Source organism: Prionailurus bengalensis, chromosome B4 (assembly GCF_016509475.1).
Source record: "Prionailurus bengalensis isolate Pbe53 chromosome B4, Fcat_Pben_1.1_paternal_pri, whole genome shotgun sequence".
Classification (NCBI taxonomy): Eukaryota; Metazoa; Chordata; class Mammalia; order Carnivora; family Felidae; genus Prionailurus; species Prionailurus bengalensis.
In genome coordinates, this window is record NC_057358.1 from 28,569,467 (window position 1) to 28,591,211 (window position 21,745).

The following is a 21,745-nucleotide window of genomic DNA, read 5'->3' on the forward strand; positions in this document are numbered from 1 at the left end:
AATTTTTCATAGAAATAGAACAAACCATCCTAAAATGTTTATGAAACCACAAAAGATCCCAGATAGCCTGAAAAAAGAAGAACAAAGCTAGAGACATCATACTGCCTGATTTGAAACTATACTACAAAGCTTCAGGGATCAAAACAGTATGGTATGGGTATGAAAAACATACTCATAGATCAGTGAGACAGAAGAGACAGCCCAGAAATAAACTCACAGATAGATGGTCAATTAATTTACAAGAAAAGAGGCAGTATTATACGGTGAGGAAAGGATAGTCTCTTCAATGAATGTTGTGGGGAAAACTTGACAGGCACACACAAAATAATGAAACTGGACCACTATCTTAAAATGACACAAAAATTAACTCAAAATGGATTGAAGACTTGATGTAAGACCAGAAACCATAAAACTCCTAGAAGGAAACCTAGGTGGTAAGCTTCTTGTCGTTAGTCTCAATAATATCTATTTGGATATGATTCTAGAAACATACTTTTGTGACAACAAAAGCAAAAATGAACAAGTGGGATTATATCAAACTAAAAAGTCTCTACACAGTGAAGGAAATCATCAACAAAATAAAAAAGGAACCTGCTGAATGGGATACGGTACTTGCAAATTATATATTCAATAAGGGGTTAATATCCAAAGTATATGAAGAACTCCTACAATTCAGTAGCAATAACAAAAAAGCAGTCCAATTAAAAATGGGCAGAGGATCTCAAGATGGGCCAATAGGCACATGAAAAGATGCTCAACAGTACTAAACATCATGGAAATGCAAATCAAAACCACAATAAAATATCACTTTATATACCTGTAAAAATAACTGTTATCAAAAAGACAAAAAATGTTTGTGAAGGATGTGAAGAAAACAGAGTCATTGTTGGTGAGAATGTAATTTGGTGCAGCCACTATGGAAAACAGTATGGAGGTTCCTCAGAAACTTAAAAATAGAACTACCATAAAATCCAGTAATTCCACTTCTGGATATTTATCTGAAAAAAAGGAAAACACTAATTTGAAAAGATGTATGCACCCATAGGTTCATTGCAGCATTATTTACAATAGTAAAGATACTGAAACAATCTAAATGTCCATTGATAGGTGAATGGATAAAGATGATGTGGTGTATCTATATGCAATAAAATACTACCCAACTATAAAAAAAAAGAATGACATCTTGCCATTTGTGACAACATGGATGAACCATCAGAGTATTATGCTAAGTGAAATAAGTCAGACCAAGAAAGACAAACGCCATATGATTTCACTTACATCTGGAATCTAAAAAAAAAAATGAACAAACAAAACTCACAGATATAAGAAAAGTTTGGTGGTTTCTAGAGGGGAGAACAATGGGGGTGTCATAATTGGTAAAAGATCAAGGGGTACAGACTTGCAGTTATAAAGTAAGTCATAGGGATATAAGATACAACATGGGAACTATAGTCAATGATGTATTATAAATTTGGAAGTTGCTGAGGAAGTAAATCTAAAAGTTCTTACCAAAAGAAAAAAGTTACAAATTTGTGTGATGACATGTGGTAATTAGACTTAATGTTGTGGTCATTTCTCAATGTGATGATCATAGGTATCAAAAATCATTTGTGTACCTAAAACTAATGTGTCACTGTACTTAAGAAACATGGAGAAAGATACAGTAATACAGTCTATTTGTTGAAATGGAAAACATAAACACCAAATAGGTAATTTAGTTAGAACTGAAAAATATAATAAATAAAAATTTTAAATTCTGTTTGCAGACTCAGCAGTATGGAGGACAGAGGAAAGAATCAGTGAAGTTGGAGATCGAATTTACCTAATATGAACAAAGGAAAGAAAATAGGCTGGAAAAACAGGACAGAATCTGAGCAACCTGTTTAGATATAAGTTTATGTCATCAGAATTCCAGGAGAAAAGAATGAGAATGGGGCTGAAAAAGTATTCAAAGAATTAATAGCTGGGATTTCCAAAATTAGGCAAATGACATCAACTTACACCCCAAAACAGGATAAATCCAAAGAAATTCATGCCAAGACACATCATAGTCAAACTCCTAAAAGCTAAACACAAAGAAAAAATCTTGAAACCAGAGAGAGAAGGGATACCTTTATCTATAGAGGAAAAGTGATTTGAATGACAACAGTTTCTGATAAGAAACTATGAAAGCCAGGCAGAAATGGGATACTTCAAATGCTGAAAGAAAAGAATTGTCAACCTAGACCTCTATATCCAGAGAAAATATCCCTCAAAAATGGAGAAGAGATGAGGATATTTTTAAATGAAGGAACACAAGGAGAATTTGTCACCAGCAAATCTACCCTAAATGAATGGTTAAGAGAAGCTCTTTAAACAGAAAGGAAATGATAAAGAAAGGAATCTTGGAATATCAGGAAGGAAGTAAGAACACGGAAAAGGGTAAAAATGTGGGTATATACAATATAATTTGCTCCTAGGGCTTTCTTAATTATGTATGATGATGAAACAAAATAGATTGTAAGTATAGGTATAAATAATTAATGAAACATGTAGTAAATATTAATACTTACAATTTACATAATAATTATAATTTGTTTTATGTGCAACCTACATAAAAAGCTATATATAACCAAATTTTGTGGTAAAGTTGATACCCAAGTCATGGGATATTTAAAATTATACATTAATTCTTACCTCAACATAACTATTTTCGTATGAGCATTATTGTTCAACATGCATTATATTAAAGAGAATATTCTCACACTGAAAACTACTTAAAACTCCTATAAAGAGGGGCGCCTGGGTGGCGCAGTCGGTTAAGCGTCCGACTTCAGCCAGGTCACGATCTTGCGGTCTGTGAGTTCGAGCCCCGCGTCGGGCTCTGGGCTGATGGCTCAGAGCCTGGAGCCTGTTTCTGATTCTGTGTCTCCCTCTCTCTCTGCCCTTCCCCCGTTCATGCTCTGTCTCTCTCTGTCCCAAAAATAAATAAACGTTGGAAAAAAAAAAAAAAACCTCCTATAAAGAAAAGAAATACTCCAGTTGAAGATACATTTCTTTCATAAATAAACTACACTGCTAAACCTATGTAAGTGCTAATTTTAGGTTTTATCTCACCTAATTTGAAAAAATGAAAAGTTTATATGTGTCCTACTGTCTTCAGAGCAATCTTACATGTCCAAATAGAGCAAATCAGTAAACACGAAATTGTTCCTTTGATAAACAAGTTTAACCAAAGTAAAAAATTATTATCAGCCGCCCACTGAAAATCACAAATCAAGAGAATTCTGGCCTTCTGTCAGTTAAAGTACAGTTTCCCATTGTGAGAGTTTAAAATGTCTTTGTGAACATGAGCACAACAGCTCTGCAACACTGCCCAGTGATGCAACCAAGACTTCTTGCTAGAATACTGATCCAAAATCCTCAGTAAATTAAATTAATGAATATCGAAGTTAGTAACTCTTAATAGTTCATTTAATTGGTTACCATTAAGTCATGCATTTATGCCTTAGTCATGCATTCAACTGAAAGTTTATGCAGTGGGGCTTCAGATCCAAAGAACTTTTCTACCCTTGAATTGTTTTATGAGCTCTGCAAGATGCTCCCCGTGGCTGATTTTGAAAAATTAGTGTATCAAATTGTACATGGTTGACCAAACCAACCTGCTCCTGAAGCAGAAAGAGAAAACTTGAGGTACTAAGAGAGGAGCTTACTCTAAAGGGCAGTCAGCCTGTGTGGTAGATAGAGCCCTACTGTTTCAGTTGCTTTCAGGTTCTTTTCTTTCATGAGACCTGTCTGCACTGCTCTCTCTTCTTGTGTTCTTTCTTTAGCATTCCATTAATAAACTACTACACAATGTGAAAACTAAATAAAAACAAGGGGAAAAGGTAGGGTGTTTTGATCATATCACTATTAAGAACTTTAAGAAGACATCAATATGTAAAGTTTTCTGGTGCTGAATAAAGAGACTAGCAGTGTTTTTTGCTTACAAAATAGAGTAGCTACAACTTAGGTTTTTGGAAGGCAAGTTCCTCAATGAAGTGTTTCCTTTCTAGTTACTCGAGGGTGACCAAGAAATAGTGAAGCAAAGGCCATTCACTGTCACTTAACTAATGGAAGCCACACCATTTATGCCAGTGAGTTATTTTAAAGACCTTTATGGAAAGGGAGAAACAATAGAGAAGAAAGTGGTCAGTGACATTTAGCCATGCTAGAGACCAGCACATGAAACTGATATTCACACATCTGTGGCATAGTGTAAATCAACAATCTAAAGTATATTTGAAAATACAATATGCCATTAAAATGTTAATTATGTAAGAGGTACCTTTAAAAAGCTATTCTTAGCTGTGAATGAAATCTCGAGTTAGGATCATATTGAAGAAGCACTATTTTTATTGTAGATATTAAATAAACTAGGACATGTTTACTTTCAAAAATAAAGCTAGGCTAATTAAGTCCTGTTGTCTTGCAAGACAATCAACTTTAAATTGTGTGTGCAGGGAAGATAGTATAACTTGGCAGTGCTCCAACATATCTACACTCATCTCATAAGAGCTTCTTGTGGTGCAGCCCAAAACTCTCATGCTTCTGTCAGTTAAACGTTTTCAAATATATATGCTCTAATTTTTGAGACACCTGTTTTATAGTCCTCTCATAATTTTAGTTTTTCAAAAGTATATAAAACTAATCTGATAAGATAAAATATTGTTTAGTATGTTAGTCATTCCTTAGTTTTTTAATTGGTGATCTGAAAGAATGATCCCAAGCAATAGTGACCTAAACATTTTTCTGACTTGAAGTTTCCTAAACTCTATAGAAATTTACGTGTTTACAAAAATGCCAAGCAATGAAAACTTCCTTGTAATAAAAATATTTAAAATCTTGATGTTACCCATAGCAAGAAGGCTTTCCTTGGCATACATAGGTTATAACACAACACTGTAAGTAATCTATGCAAAGAATACATCAATTACTATATAACTTAGCATTGAACCATGTTATACTTCTCTCTCAAGACTCAGTTTAACCTCCTCTTCAGAACCTTTTTCAACCAAAGGTACTGTGAGATATAGAAAAGGCTCAGCACATGGTTCCTACTCTTCATCACACTACTGTGTCTCTTGAGTTCCACTTTTGCATCTATGATATGAAAAGACCAGCCCAGATGAACACAGAGGTATTTCTTGCGCTGTGCTTGCAAGAGAATCCAATTTCATTTGTACTAAATATGCACCTCTAATATCTAATTACCTCTAAATGTCCAACTATTAAGAGATGACACTAAGGAAGGAATTTGGACTTTTCCTACAATGCTGAACCTCAGTTGTACACTCTCTTCTCTTTAAAATCCCAAACAAATTTGCTTACCTAAATTACAGTGTTGTACACAGTTCTTTTTGCCATTAGCCTTATAGTGTATATTCAACATGTTGTTTTTCCAAAGTTTCGTAGGCTATTTCTTGTCTTTCCCACCCCCTTCAGTGTGTTATATAATTCATTTCTAGTGCAGTTAGTTCTGTTTGTCATTGTATTTCATTTTTCCGTTGTCCTTGTCTGCATAGTATATAAATTATTTTTGTGTTTGTGTATGGGAAGCATTTTCATGGTTACATATGTAAGCTGTACTCCCCCAAGCCTACTATCCCACCCCATTTTCCCTCTAGTTAATAAATTTCTTTCTTACAAAGCTATGGTTTATTCTGAAACTACTTTTGTATATGCTCTAATTGAACAAATAAGTAAATATATTCAAGGTAATGAGCCCCAGATTTCTTACTATCAGAGAAAGAAGTTACAAATCAAGAAAAGTGAGAAGGCTATAGAATAAATCCTATGGTTTTCTGTTGGGATCAGATGTGTCAGTATGAACTTAACGCAGTAAAATCTTGGTTTATGAGCATAATTCGTTCCAGAAACATGTTTGTAATCCAAAGCACTGTGTATCAAAGTAAATTTCCCCATAAGAATTAATGGAAACTCAGATAATTTATTCTACAACCCAGAAATACTCATATAAAGATGATTACTATACTGTAATACAATACAAAATAATAAAGAAATACATAAAGAAAAATAAACAAATTAACCCACACTTACCTTTGAAAACCTTCATGGCTAGTGTGAGTGAGATGAGAGAGGAGGGTTATTGTATAGGATGACTTTTACTATCACTAACAGAATCACTGTTCTCTATTGATTCCGTGGAATCTTTTTCTGCATGGGAGCCATTGTATACGCTCGCACGGATGTTGACTATGGTACAGTATTAATAAACTCTTGTCCTATACTGTATTTAATGTAACTGGCGATAAGGCAGCAAAGTGAAAGGGTCTATATCTGCAGGCAGCCTGACCTAGAATGAAGTGAAGCATTCCTGAGCTTACTCTTATATGGAAAAGCAAAGAACTGTCTATAGGTGCTTTGAAGTGACAAAAAATACACTAGTGTCAGTTGTGGGCACCTTTCCAATGTTCTGAAAAATCATTGATTTCTGCTAAACACCATGGCCTGCGACCAAACATCTGAGCATGGGAGACGATCACCCACAATCCCGCAGAGAGAGGACCATGATGAGTTGTGATCGTGTGACGTTCGGTGTCACATACTACTGGTGTTGCAAGACATCACTTGTTTATCAAGTTAAAATTTATTAGAAATGTTTGTTCATCTTGAGGAACACTTGCAGAACAAGTAACTTGCAATCCAAGGTTTTACTGTATATATAAAGATAGGTAGGGGCGCCTGGGTGGCGCAGTCGGTTAAGCGTCCAACTTCAGCCAGGTCACGATCTCGCGGTCCGTGAGTTCGAGCCCCGCGTCGGGCTCTGGGCTGATGGCTCAGAGCCTGGAGCCTGTTTCCGATTCTGTGTCTCCCTCTCTCTCTGCCCCTCCCCCGTTCATGCTCTGTCTCTCTCTGTCCCAAAAATAAATAAACGTTGAAAAAAAAATTAAAAAAAAAAAAAGATAGGTAGATACAAAAATATAGATGGGATATATGAAAGTATTACATACATATAAAGTATATACATACATATATTTCCTAGCTCTGTCTGCTGAGAATTCAGGAAACAAGATACCTGGTAGCAATGAGCATACCTAGGACCCAGGTCTAGGATTCAAATAACATTCTTCAATAAAAGGTACCAAGGCTGGGGCGCCTCGTTGGCTCAGTCAGTTAACCATCCGACTTCGGCGCAGGTCGTGATCTCATGGTTCATGGGTTCAAGCCCCACGTCAGGCTCTGTGCTGACAGCTCAGAGTCTGGAGCCTACTTTGGATTCTGTGTCTCCCTCTCTCTCTCTGCCCCTCCCCCACTCATGCACGCATCCTTGCACTCTCTCTCTCTCTCTTTCTCTCTCTCTACCTCTCTGTCTCAAAAAATAAGTAAACATTAAAAGAAAAAGGTACTAAGACTCTTTGCATAAATGGCTGATTCTAGAACTGAGGTAGGGTAAATATAAGCTAAGCCTGGAACAACAAGCAAGAAAGTATTTTTTAAAAAGCATCCTGTCAAAAGGGCATAAGAGCCAACTTGAAAGAACTCCCATTGGCCAAATCTGGAACAATTTTAGCAGCATAATAAATAAATGATAGTATTGGATTATAAATAATCTGTAGAATAAAATAAATATCCATGCATCTGTACGTATATAAATACTTAAATACATACATGGGGGAGAATGGAAAGTTCTTCCTTATAGTAGAGTTTCAGTTATAAATTAAGAATTAGGGAAATGGAAAATTGCTGTAAGCAAACTCCATAGTATAATTGTTGCAGGCAAGAAACATCAATGAATGCTAAAATTAATGGATGAAAGTATGTGGAACAAAAGGATATTTGCATAATATCAAAGTATTTCCTCACCAGATAATTATTAATCTTAAAAACATAATAACTAGCAGAAAGAAACCTGACAGACACCTTCTTAACCAGGTGATTAAGGTTGATAGAAATAAGAGATAGTGACATTATATACCCCTGTAAGATATATTAACAAAGGCCTATCACTTAAGTGGTATTCCCGCTCAAAAGTATTTCCTCATCAAATCATTGGAAAGCATCAGGGAAATCAAATTGAGGGGCACTCTACAAAATAAGTGATCAGTACTCTTCAATAATGTTAAGGTAATGAAAAAGCAAAGACTAAAGCAACTTGCCAGACACTTGATTGGATTGTAAATTTTCGAGGAGGCTATGGAGACCTGACAACTAAATGCACTGTGGGTCCAGAATTCGTTTCTGAACTAGAAAAGAAAAAGGGCATTAGTGTGAAAACTGGCAGAAGTCAAATAAGGTCTGTATGTTACTTAATGGTTTTGTATTAACATTAATATAATGGTTTCCATAGTAGACCTGTGATTATGTAAGATGTTCTCCCTTAGGGAAGCTGGTTGAAGGGTATACTGGAAGTCTGTGCTCGTTTTTCAACTATTCTGTAAGTCTAAAACTATTTTATTTTTTTTAACGTTTATTTATTATTGAGAGACCGAGAGAGACAGAGCATGAGCATGGGAGGGGCAGAGAGAGGGGAGACACAGAATCTGAAGCAGGCTCCAGGCTCTGAGCTGTCTGCACAGAGCCCAGCACAGGGCAAGAACTCGCAAACCGCGACATCATGACCTGAGCCGAAGTCAGACGCTTAACCGACTGAGCCACCCAGGCGCCCCAGTCTAAAACTATTTTAAATTTAAAAAGATTTTTTAAATCCTGAATAAAAGGAAGTAAAACCCCCTTTTCTTGGGTTTCCTTAGTATATCTTTAAAAAAAAAGTTATTTTCAAAAATATTTGTCTTTATAAATAATAATAGAACAAAAGGAAGACTATTTGAATATGATAATTCAGTTTATGAAGTGCATCTGCTGTCAGATCTTTGGCTCATTCCCTGGCCTTTGTCCCATTCCTTAGCCTGTCTAGTAGAATGCCTGAAGCTACTCCCTAAAAGACTCAGGCAAGGTCTTCATACCCCTCTTGGTCTTCTCCACACTGCAGGGTGCCAGCTTACCTTCCCACCATTTCAAAGCTGGTCCCAATACCTTGAACTTTGGGGACAAAGATAAATCAGGCTAATTTTGCCTTTCCTTAGGAGTTTTCAGATCTAGTTTAGGTTTTGAGAGACGTGCCTCTTTTTGGAAAAACTGTGGAACTGACAAGGCTGACACAGAAAATGAGCATTCAGTTGCAATTCCAACTCATACATATTAGCTAAGTAAAATAACACTGAGTGGGTGTACCTAGTGCCAACTGCTTTCCCATACATCATTTCTTTTCATTCTTACAACAATTCTGTAAGATTAGCTCCATTTTGTAGATAAGGAAACTGAGGCTCAGCAATATTAAATATCTGCCAAGATGACATATTACATATGGAAAGTCAAGGTTCAAAACTAGGTCTCTCTGACTCCAAAGCATGCTATTGTTTTATTTACAGATTCAACAGAATCTGTAAATATAATACACATACACACACACACACACACACACACACGTGTATGTGTGTGTGTGTGTGTGTGTGTATCACACCGAATCTAACATCCATACGTGAAATGCATATAAAGAGCAATAGGGAGAGAATTTTTTCATTGTATCAGTGCCCATCCATATAGATCTTTCCTTTTGTGGTGCTTCTGTTAGCACTGAACTCTTCTATCTCATGATCCCTTTTCTAATTGACCTCAAAATTTAAATCTTATTTTAAAATAAAATATATTTTTATATTTTGTAATTTTAAAATTAAATTTCTATTTTTATATTTCATATTTAATTTTTATATTTTAAAGTTGAAAACCTCAAATCTCTTATTTTCATGGGCAAGTCACATATCTCTCTGGATTGTAAACATCTTAACATAAGAATACCAGGCCGTGTATTCCTTTTGAATTTCCCACAGCCACCAGCAAGGCTAGGATGCCATAATTACTAACAGGATTAGTGTTTTTCAGATTCATAGTATCTAATAAAATTGAAAGAGAAAAAAAGGAAACAGTATTGAACTCTACATAGCAGTCTTCTTTGATAGTCAACAAATAGTTGTTATCCTCATTCTTCTCCTTGGTCTAAAATTATTTAACCACTTGATTATTGCTATCATAACAAATTACCACAACACTTAAGGGCTTAAACGACGCAAATTTATCACACAGCCCTGTAGGTCATAAGTCCATCACATATCTCACTGGGCTAAAATCTAAGTGTTGACAGGGCTACATATCTTTCTAGAGATTCTAAGAGAAGATTCATTTCCTTGTTTATTTGGGCATTGGCAAAATCCAGTTTCTTTGGTTATGGGATCAAAGACTCCACAAAACAGTTTCATCCCAAGAGAACTTCTCCATGCTACTTGTTTTTAGTCACACCTCCCTCTCACCACAAACCCTGGTAACCATGATCTGTTCTCTGTCACTGTAGTTTTGCCTATTTGAGAATGTCATACAGATGAAATCATATAGTATGAAATATATTGTATCTGGCTTCTTTCACACAGCATGCCTTTAAGATTTGTTGAAGTTGTCCCATGGATCAGTAGCTTGACTCTATCAATGAGTAGTATTCCATTGTATGGATGTACCAATTTATTTATCCATTCACCCCCTGAAGGACATTTGGATTATTTACAGTTTATGGAGATTACTAATACAGCTACTATATACATTAGTGTATATGTGGTTAATTATGAACATGGTTTTTGGTTCTCTTGAGTAAGTAATCTAGAAGTAGTATTGTTGAGTCATACATTAAATGTGTGTTTAATGTTTTTGTTTTTGTTTTTGTTTTTTAATGCCAAACTTTTTCCAGAGTGGCTGTTCTGACCCATCAGTACTGTATGAGAGATCCAATTTCTGCACAGCCTCACCACTATTTGATTTTATCAGTTATTTCTCACTTCAGCTATTCTAATAGATGTGTTTTTATACTAGGTGTTGTTTTCATTTCATTTCTCTAATGGCTATTGAAGCTGAACATCTTTTCATGTGCTTTTTTGCCATCTGTACAGCCTCTTCCGTGTGCTGTCTGTTCATGTCTTTTGTGCATTTTCTAATCAGGTTATTTTATAAGTTTTGAGTGTTCATTGTAATTGTGGTAGATATTCTCCTAGTCTGTAGCTTGTCTCTTTATTTTCCGATCCTAAGCTTTCACAGAGCAAAAGTTTTAGACTTTGATGAGGTCAGTTTTATCATATTTACCTTTTAAATTTTTTTTTCAACGTTTATTTATTTTTGGGACAGAGAGAGACAGAGCATGAACGGGGGAGGGGCAGAGAGAGAGGGAGACACAGAATCGGAAACAGGCTCCAGGCTCTGAGCCATCAGCCCAGAGCCCGACGCGGGGCTCAAACTCCCGGACCGCGAGATCGTGACCTGGCTGAAGTCGGACGCTCAACCGACTGCGCCACCCAGGCGCCCCCATATTTACCTTTTAAATGGATCGTGTTCTTGGTGTCATGTCCAAGAACTCTTTGTTTAACCCAATATCACCAGAATTTTCTCCTTTGAATGCTTTACTTTTTTATTAGATCTATGATCCATTTTGATTTAAAATCTTTGTAAGATACAAGGTTGAGGTGAGGTTCATTTTTTTGGATGACCAGTTGTTCCAATGCTGTTAAAAAGACTGTCCCTTCTCTATGGAGCTGCCTTTGCACCTTTGTCAGAAATTAATTGTCAGTATTTGTGAGAGTCTGTTTCTGGACTCTATTCTGTTCTGTCGATCTGTGTGTCTATTCCTTTGCCAGTATCACAGCATCTTGATTACTATAACTTTGTAATAAGTCTTAGAATTAGATAATGTTCCTCCAACTTTAATTTTTTTAAGTTGTTTTCACTATTAAAGTTCCTTTGGCTTTTCATGTGGATTTTAGAGTAATCTTATCTGTGTTGTATACCTCCTGCTGGGATTTTGGTTTAAAATGTGTTAAATCTATAGATCAATTTGGGGAGAACTAACATCTTTATTATGTTAAGGAGTGTTCCAATGAATGAATGTGGTATATCTCTCCATTTTTTTAGATCTTTTCTTTTCTGTGGGTTGGGGGTGGGGGCTTGTGAGAAAATCTATTTTTCCCCAGCTCCATTGAGATATATTGGACATTTAATATTGTATAAGTGTAAGATGTACAATGTGATTATTTGATATACTTTTATATTATGAAATTATTACTACAGTAAAGTTAATTAACACATTACTTCATACAGTTGCCAGTTTTTGGTATGTGGTGAGAACATTTAAGATGGACTCTTAGAAATTTCAGCATACAATGCAGTATTGTTAAATACATTCACCATGCTATACATTAGGTTCCCAGAACTTACTCATCTCATCATTGGAACTCGTACCTTTTGACCGCCATCTCTGACTTCTCCCACTTCCCCAACTCCTGGAAACCACCAATCTCCTCTCTATTTCTATGAGTTCAGTTTTTCCATTAATGTATACATCTGTTTTTATGCAAGTGCCATACTGTTTTGATTCCTATAGCTTTGCAGTGTAGTTTGAAATCAGGAAGTGTGATGCCTCCAGCTTCGTTCTTTTTTCTCAAGATTGCTTTAGCTATACAGGGCCTTTTAAGATTGTTTTTTCCTATTCCTGTTAAAAAAGTCATTGGAATATTCATAGGGATTTCATTGACTCTATAGATGGCTCTGGGTAGTATGGACATTTTAACAATATTAATTGTTCCAGTTCATGAACACAGAATATCTTTCCATTTATTTGTATCACATTCAGTTTCCTTCATCAGTATCTTATAGTTTTCAGTGTATAGGTCTTTCACCCCTTGTTTAAATTTACTTCTAAGCATTTTATTCTTTTTGATGCTCTTGTAAATGAGATTGTTTTATTTCTCTTTCAGATAGTTCATTGTTAGTATATAGAATTGCAACTGATTTTTGTATGTTAATTTTTTTATGCTGCATAGCTCTTTGATTTCTCACATCAGTGTCTTTGTAGTTTCAAACACACAGATTGTATACATGTTTTATGAGTTTTATAACCATGTATTTCTTCTCTAAAGGGAGAAACTATTGTGAATATTTTTGTTTTAATTCAGTTTATGTAAATTCACTTATATAGCAAGCAATATTATTGAGTTTTGTGTGTGTGACCTTGTATCTTATGAACTCGCTAATTCTCAGATTTTTTTGTAGATTCCTTCAGATTTCTATGTAGACAATCTTCTCAAATATAGGGACAGTTTTATTTCTTCCTTTCTAATCTGTATACCTTTGTCCCTGTTTATTGACATATTACAAGATGTCAGGGGTGGTAAAAGTAGACATCTTCCTTTTTCCCAATGTTAGAGGGAAAATATTGTCTTTTACCTTTAAGTATATTGTTAGCATTTGGTTTGTTATAGATACCTTTTATCAAATTGGGTAAGTTTCTATTCCTAGTTGGCTGAGAGTTTTTCATCATGAATAGATGTTGAATTTTTTCAAATGGTTTTTCTGTCAGTTGATGTGATCATGTGGTTTTGCTTCTTTAGTTTGTTAATAACAGTGAATGCATTAATGGATTTTCAAATATTCAACCAGCCTTGGATTCCCTGGAAAGCCCCACTTAGTCATTTGCTTTTAACATGTTGCTCAATTTGACTTGGTAATACTTTGTTGAAAACTTTTAAGTCAGTGTGCAAGAGGGATATTGGTTTATAGTTTTCTCTATTTTTTATACTATTTTTATATGGTTTTGGTATCAGGGAAATGCTAGCCTCATAAACTGAATTGAAAAGTGTTCCTTTCTTTTTATTTTCTTGAAAAGGTTGTTTAAAATTAGTTGTAGTTTTTCTGTAAATGTCTGCTAGAATTTACAATGGAAACCACCAGGGCCCAGAGTTTTGTTTTGTTTGGGGGGAAGGTTTTAAACTACAAATTCGACTTTTGAAGCAGTTATAGGAATATTCACATTAACTTTTTATCTTGGATAAGTTGTAATAGTTTCTAGTTTTTTGAGGAATTGGTATTTCAAAGTTTTCAAGTTTATTTGTGTAGAGATGTTTACTTTACAGGACTGTATTAATAAGGAAAATAGCTAACAATTAAATATAACTTACAGTGTGCCAGGTACAATACTGAGCACATACTAATCCTTACAGCTACCCTAAGAGGCACTATTATCCTCCAAATTTGTATTATATTATGTAAAATGATTATGGGAGCGCCTGGGTGGCTAAGTTAGTTGAGCATCTGACTCGATCTAGGCTCAAGGTCATGATCCCAAGGTTGCAGGATCAAGCCCCACATTGGGCTCTGTGATGAGCGTGGAGCTTGCTTAAGACTCTCCCTTTGACCCTCTCCTCTGCTCACTCTCTCTCTGTAATTTAATTAATTAATTAATTAATTAAGTGATTATGTACTGCCTTACAAGTATCTTTTTTTTTTTAATTTTTTTTTTCAACGTTTATTTATTTTTGGGACAGAGAGAGACAGAGCATGAACGGGGGAGGGGCAGAGAGAGAGGGAGACACAGAATCGGAAACAGGCTCCAGGCTCTGAGCCATCAGCCCAGAGCCCGACGCGGGGCTTGAACTCATGGACTGCGAGATCGTGACCTGGCTGAAGTCGGACGCTTAACCGACTGCGCCACCCAGGCGCCCCTGCCTTACAAGTATCTTAATGGACATATAATTTTTTATTTTAAATGTAAGTAGTTGCACACAATCTAACATCTGGCATATTAAAAATATTGACATTTTGACATTCTTATATGTGAGATCCATAGCAATTTAATCTTTCACTTTTAAAAAATAAAAAGAATAAGCTCTTCTTTAAGAGTCAAAATGTTGTAATGTTTACTCCTTGAACTCAGAGTATTCCCTTACTGTCTTTTGAATATCTTCTAGCTCTATAACGATACTCCCTTTTCATTCCTGTTATTAGTAGTTTGTGGCTTCCCTCTATTTGTCACTCATACTAATGGTTTATGCATTTTATTGATCTTTTCAAAGAACTAGCTTTCTTTTTCATTGTTTTTCTCTATTTTTTTTTTGTCTTTAATTTTATTGATTTCTGCTCTTTATTCCTTCACTCTGCTTGCTCTGGACTTACTTTGCTCCTTTTTCCATTTTTTAACAGAGAAGTTTAGAATTTTGATTTGAGAACTTTTTTATAAACATTTAGTACTATAAAATGCCCCTTAAGCACTGCTTTATGTACATCCCACAAATTGTGATGTGTTGTTTTTCATTTTCTGTTTGAGCTATGGATTCTTTAGAAACACAGTACTCAGTTCTCACAGTGTTTGGAGATTTTTCTCATCTTTCTGCTATTAATAGCTATTGAATTTATTTTGGTCAGAGAACATACTTTGTATGATTTTATTTTTTTTAAGTTTGTTTTGTTATACGATCTTAAATATGGTCAGTTTTCATGAGTGTCTTATGTGCATTTAAAAAGAATGTGTAGGGACACCTGGGTGGTTCAGTTAGTTAAGCATACAGCTCTTGACTTCGGCTCAGGTCATGATCTCATCGTTTGTGAGTTCAAGCCCCATATGGAGCTCTGTGCTGATAGTGCAAAGCCTGCTTGGGATTCTCTCTCTCCTCATTGCCCTTCTCTCTGTCTCAAAATAAATAAACTTTAAAAAATAATAAAAGTCAAAAAAATTAAATAAATAAATAAATAAATAAATAAATAAATAAATAAATAGAATGTGTAGTCCTCTATTGTTGGATGCAATGTTATACAAATATTAGTTTGTGTATATCCTTGTGATTTTCTGTCAACTTGTCCTGTCAGTTAATGTGAGAGGGGCATTGAATTCTCTCACTGTACACATGCATTTTTTTTCTCTACTTCTGTTCTGTTGGTTACATATTTTGAAGCTCAGTTGTTAGATGCATACTCTTTTATAGATTGTTATGGCTTCTTGGTGAATTGACCCTCTTACTATATAATGTTTCTCTATGTTTCTGGTAATTTTCTTAGCTCTAGAGTCTACTTTGTCTGATATAAAATAGTTACTCTAGCTTTCTTTTGATGAGTCTTTACATAGTATATCTTTTTCCTTTTTACTTCTTTACTTTTAACCTATCTATAACATTGTGTTTGAAATACTTTTTTTTGTTAGAGTACTATAAATGGGGCTTGGTTTTTTTTTTAAATCTCTTCTAACAATCTGTATCCCCTTATATTGCTTCGTTTAGACCATTTACATGTAATGTAAGTTTTGATGGTTGGATATAGGTTTACGATTGTATTATTTGCTTTGTGTTTGTTCCCTCTTGTCCTTCTGTTTCTCCTTTCATGCCTTCTTTTGGATCATTTGAATATGTTTTAGTATTGTATTTTCATTTGTTTATTTCATTTTTACTATATCTTTTTGTATAGAATTTTTAGTAGTTGCTCTGTAGATGAGAATTTACATACTTTTCACAGTTTACTTAGAATAAGTATTTCACCACTTCAAGTAAAATGTATAGACTTTACATCCATATGGGTCCCATTACCGTCTCTCCTTTATATTGTAGTTGTCATATATACTACATCATTTCTTTTGTTCTCTTTCATTCATGACATTTCAAATTTTTCTCTAATATCATTTACCCTTCTTTCTGAAGGTCTTCCTTAGCAGTTCTTTTATATCAGGTTTGCCGGCTGTGCACTCTATTCACTTTCCTACATCTGAGAATCTTTATTTTACCTTTGTTTCAAAAGTATATGTTCCCTGGATACAGAATTTGGGGTTGACAGGTTTTTATCATTTAGCACTTGTTAAAAAATGTTCTTTTTCCTTATGAAGCCCTTTATTTCTAATGATAAATCTGCCTTCTTTTAAATTATTGTTCCCATATAGTTGTGTATCATTTTCTCTGTCTCTTTTCAGAATTTTTTTTATCTTTAGTTTTCAGAGTTTGATTAATGGTCTAGGCTTGGATTCGGGGGGCTTTATCCTATTTGAAATTAACTTTTTTAATCTACTGGTGTGTTTTTTATTAAATTTGGAAAGTTTTTAGTTGCTACTTCGTGATATATTTTTTTCACACCATACTTTTTTTTCTCCTTCTGGAACTCCAATGACCAAATGTTAGATGTTTCATTATTGTCCCACACATCCCTGGGACTCATTTTTTTTTTTTAATGTTTTCACTTTGTTGTCCAAATTGGGTAATTTCCATTTATGTACCATCAAATTCACTGATCTTTCCTCTTTCACCCCCATTTTGCTGTAAAGTCCATCTGGTGATTTTTGTAAAGAAATTTGTTACTGTATTTTTAGTTCTAAAATTTCCTTTGGGTTCTTTTTAAAAATTTTTTTTTCAACGTTTATTTTATTTTTGGGACAGAGAGAGACAGAGCATGAACGGGGGAGGGGCAGAGAGAGAGGGAGACACAGAATCGGAAACAGGCTCCAGGCTCTGAGCCATCAGCCCAGAGCCTGATGCGGGGCTCGAACTCACGGACCGCGAGATCGTGACCTGGCTGAAGTCGGATGCTTAACCGACTGCGCCACCCAGGCGCCCCATGGGTTCTTATTTATATCTTCTGTTTGCTGATAAGAATTTGCCTAGACTTTTTGTCTTTCCATTATTTTCAAGTGTTCATCCTTAGCTCTTGGAGTACTTTCATAGTAGCTGATTAAAGTCTTTGATATTTTCGACATCTGTGTCTTTTCAGTATTGCCGTCTTAGAATTTGAGATTTTCCTGGTTCTTCATATGCCAGGTAATTTTGGATTGTATCCTAGACATTTTGAATATCATCTTATGAGACTCTTGGTCTTCTTTAAATCCTGTGGAGAATTTTGATATTTTGGGTTTAGCAGGCAACTTATCCAGTTGTATCAGGCTATAAGTTCCAAACAATTTTCTATGGGTTCCAATATCAATTCGGTTTTCAAAGCATTTGCAATGCTTTTTGGATCTGTGTGCCATACAGTGGCTATTCTGGGACATGACTAACGGTCTTATCCTTACTTTAGTTCTCAAAGCCTATGGTCAGATCCACACATGGGAAGTTCACAAGCAGCTTTATATGGTTAGTTTCCTGTACTGCTCCATTTCTATGATCTCCCGGGTACTTTCAGTTCCCTGAGACTTCCCTTTCCAGTTCTTTATCCAAAATTCTGGGACTTCTTGGCCATATTTTGCCACATACTTCCCACTATGCCTGCAGGAAGAAGGGCTGCAAGAAGTTAGGGAGAAAGAACTTGATGGAAGTTTGTACCATCCTCTTGGAGCCACAGATCCTCTGGACAAAAAGTTTCCCCTTCTTTGGAGTTTTAGGTACCTTTACATTCTTGCCATCATCATGATCTCCACTGCTACCTTGGGATGATATAGGGGCTGGGACACAAGAGAATCCAGGGGAAAAAATGGTTTTCCCCTTCTTTGAGTCCTTTCCTAGTCCTTGAGCCTAAACTAGAGAGCTTTCCATAGAGTTTTTTCTGCTATGCCCCAGTGTCTACTTCTAGGTTTAGGCTGCCTTGAATCCAAGCCAGGGAGTAGGAAAGTGATTAAATAGTATTTTGAATTCTTGTCATGTCTTCTTCCCCAGTCTTCTTGGTATGATTTACCTTTTAGAGTCTTCAAATAACTCCTCCATGCATTCTCCCCAGGTTTTTTTCAGCTGTATTCACTGGGACACGCAGGGTGGTTTGTGTTTATTTCATTTTAACCAAATTTGACCTTAGCTATATATATTTCTTTACTTTTGTTTAAGTTAACAGGTATTCATGGAGGCTGTGAATTACATTTATTGTGACTTTGATGGACAGTTATACCAAAAATATATGCATACATGTAGAAACTAGAGGATACATGTATGAAAGAAAAGTGAAGCTGTCTGGAAATACTCGGAAAAACCACACAGTAAAAAAAATCATTTCTGATTAAAGTTTAAACACTTTATGTTTAACTTCAGGAATCTATTGGCGTTTACTTCACAGCACTGTCAGGGACGACTTACAGAATGAGAGAAATGTGAACTTATCTTTAAAGAATCAGATTAGTAAAAGTTTTTCAGATGGAATAGATAACAGCATTCTAGGCAGAGGGGTCAGTCTGAGAAAAGGCAGGTATAAATGTGCATGGCATGTGTGGATGTGCGTTATAGAGGAAGAGATAAAAGCAGGAAAGGAAAATCTGGTTCAGTTACCTGCTTCTTGTGCCATATTAGAAATTGCTATAAAATCTTCTCACAAACACATTTGAAATGGTTAGGAACACATTGGTATGAATTCAAAATGAAAGTTTTAGAATTTTGTACATGTGCTTAATAATCAATCCTGTACTTTGAACTGGTCTATCCTGCCATTGACATTAAGTCTTCTGGATTTTTGGTTAACATGAATTGCATTTGCTATCCTTGCTTTTCCTTACTAGGAATTACATCTTATGGCAAAATAAATATGTCCTATCTCTCTAAATTTGTGCTATCTGCCATTGACTTATTTTTCAGTTAAACTTTTTTTTTACTGTTTTTTAATATTTGTTTATTTTGAGAGAGAGAGAGCGAGAGCGAGAATCCTAAGCAGACTCCATGCTGTCAACACAGAGCCCAATGCAGAGCTTGATCTCATGAACCATAAGATCATGACCTGAGCTGAAATCAAGAGTCAGACGCCCAACTAACTGAGCCACCCAGGCATCCTAAACTTCTAATTTTAAGATAATGATAGATCTGCAAATAATTCACAGATAGTTGTAGATTCACAAATAATTCACAGATCCTATATGCCCTTTACTCCTTTTTCCCCCTATGGTAACATCTTGTAAAACTGTAGTACTGTATCACAACCAGAATATTGACATTGATATGGACAAGATACAGAACAATTCCATAGAGCTCCCTCATTGCCTTTTATACACCCGCCTTCCCCTACCCTCTGCCCCAACCCTAACCTCTCACAACCACAAATTTCTTCTCCATTTTTATAATTTTGTTATTTCAAGAATGTTACATAAATATAATCATACAGCATGTAATCTTTTGGATTGGCTTTTTGACTTTCCATAATTTCTTGAGAGATTGATCTAAGTTGCTGCATGTATCAGTAAATTGTCCCTTTTGTTGCTGAGAAGTATTTCATGACCTATTTTTCAGCTATCTTTTGCCATTATTTGAAAAACCAAAGTCTTGTTACTCAGGAATTTTTCCTCATTTATGTATTTGCTTTGGAATTTGGGCTAAAGCAAAAGCCTTAGGAGTATTCCAGTTTACTTTTCTAAATTGTATTTTGGTTCATCAGTCACAATGTGTTGACATTAGTAAGTCTTACAGGAGAGAAAATCTTGTGCACAAGGAAATTCTACTACTTTACTACCCTTATCTTTTCTAAACTATAAGTAAGATCAGAACACATGAGGAAGAAGTATGCTTGAACAATATTTAGCTGTTCCCAGTACACCCTCGCGCGAGTCCATGGATGAAGCAGGAAGGAGCTCGTTCCTAGCAGCCCTCTGTAGTGAGAGAAGTGTGTTCATGCTGCAGACCAGCAGTAGGATATTTTCTATTTTCATTAGGCAATATGATTCTAGTTCAAAATTCCAGCCCCAATAATGAGGGAAAGAATGGAGACTTCCAGTTTTTAAATCGCAGTAAATTGTGGGGGACCAGATTCTAAAGTATGTTAAATGTTCCTAAGGAGCCTTGATTTTATCCCAAGCAGAAATGAAAGAATGAAGAAGTGAATAAATCATTTACTTGAATTGCAGACATGTTTTTAATTAGCTATAATAACTATAAACAGAAAAATTAGTAATGTCCAAAGTATCATTTTAACTTTTAATATCATTGTCATCTCCTGTCTTAGTAAATAATAACTGTGGTTTGATTTTCATTTGAGGAGAAATAAAGGGCACATATAAATCTACAATAAAAAACTATATTACTATCATATAGTTATACAATTGTCATACTGTTTATTATTTTAAGTACATGCTTCAGAGAGAGAAGAAAAAAAGATGTTAGAGATTTGCAAACACTGGTGTTTATCCTACTGCATTGTAAACACTTTAGCAAAGGTTTTTAAATTGTCATTTTGCTGATGGCAAGTATAAAATGAAGATACAAGTTAATTGGAAGTTAATCTCATTATTACCTACTGTAGACAGTGTTTTTTATGCCGCTCTAAAGAGGTTTATGCATATTTTAACTATTTTTCACAGAGCGATCATCTTTAAGTACTAATATAAAAGTTAATGAGTAAAGAAAATCTGCTGAATAAATCTATCTGATAAGCCAAGGCACTTACAGAAATACATGCTTTATGTGCGCTAAGATTTTTCTTGATTAGTGTTCCATTTCTCAATTCAATTATCAAACTTAGGGGAAGTCTAAATCAAGAGTTTTGACTGGCATATTCAATGGGATTTGATTGGGGTGCAGATAAGCACATGATGTGATATTTTAGCATGCCTTTATTAGTATTCTGATCATAATTATGTGTACTCTGCTACCACTTTTTTTAAAAGCAATTTTTAACTCCATCATGTCTTCTATATATGCACATGTTCTTAATAAACTATTAGAATCAATACAATGTACATGAATATATAAAAATGTACTTTCTGCTTGTCAAAATAATATGCATATTTACTCTGATCTTATTCTGTATAGAATACTACAGTCAGCTCACTATAAGCCTAGGTGGCAAAGGGAGATAAAGTAACATCTGAAAATGTTTACCAGTACTGTGATTATGATTTACCAGAGGTTAGAACAATGAATAGAGTGGCAGAGAAAGTACAGTGCCCTAGGCGATGACTCTGGACACAGTGAAGTTTAGTACAGTCTTGTCTCTAGTTGGCTGGGACTCTGGTTATACAGTGTAG

The 21,745-nt window shown here is 35.2% G+C and overlaps 1 protein-coding gene across 4 annotated transcripts in view; it reads left to right on the plus strand.

Annotated features, from left to right (window-relative positions):
* ZEB1 (zinc finger E-box binding homeobox 1) overlaps positions 1-21,745 on the plus strand; it is a 201,196-nt gene that overhangs the window by 147,514 nt on the left and 31,937 nt on the right. The window lies entirely within an intron of this gene.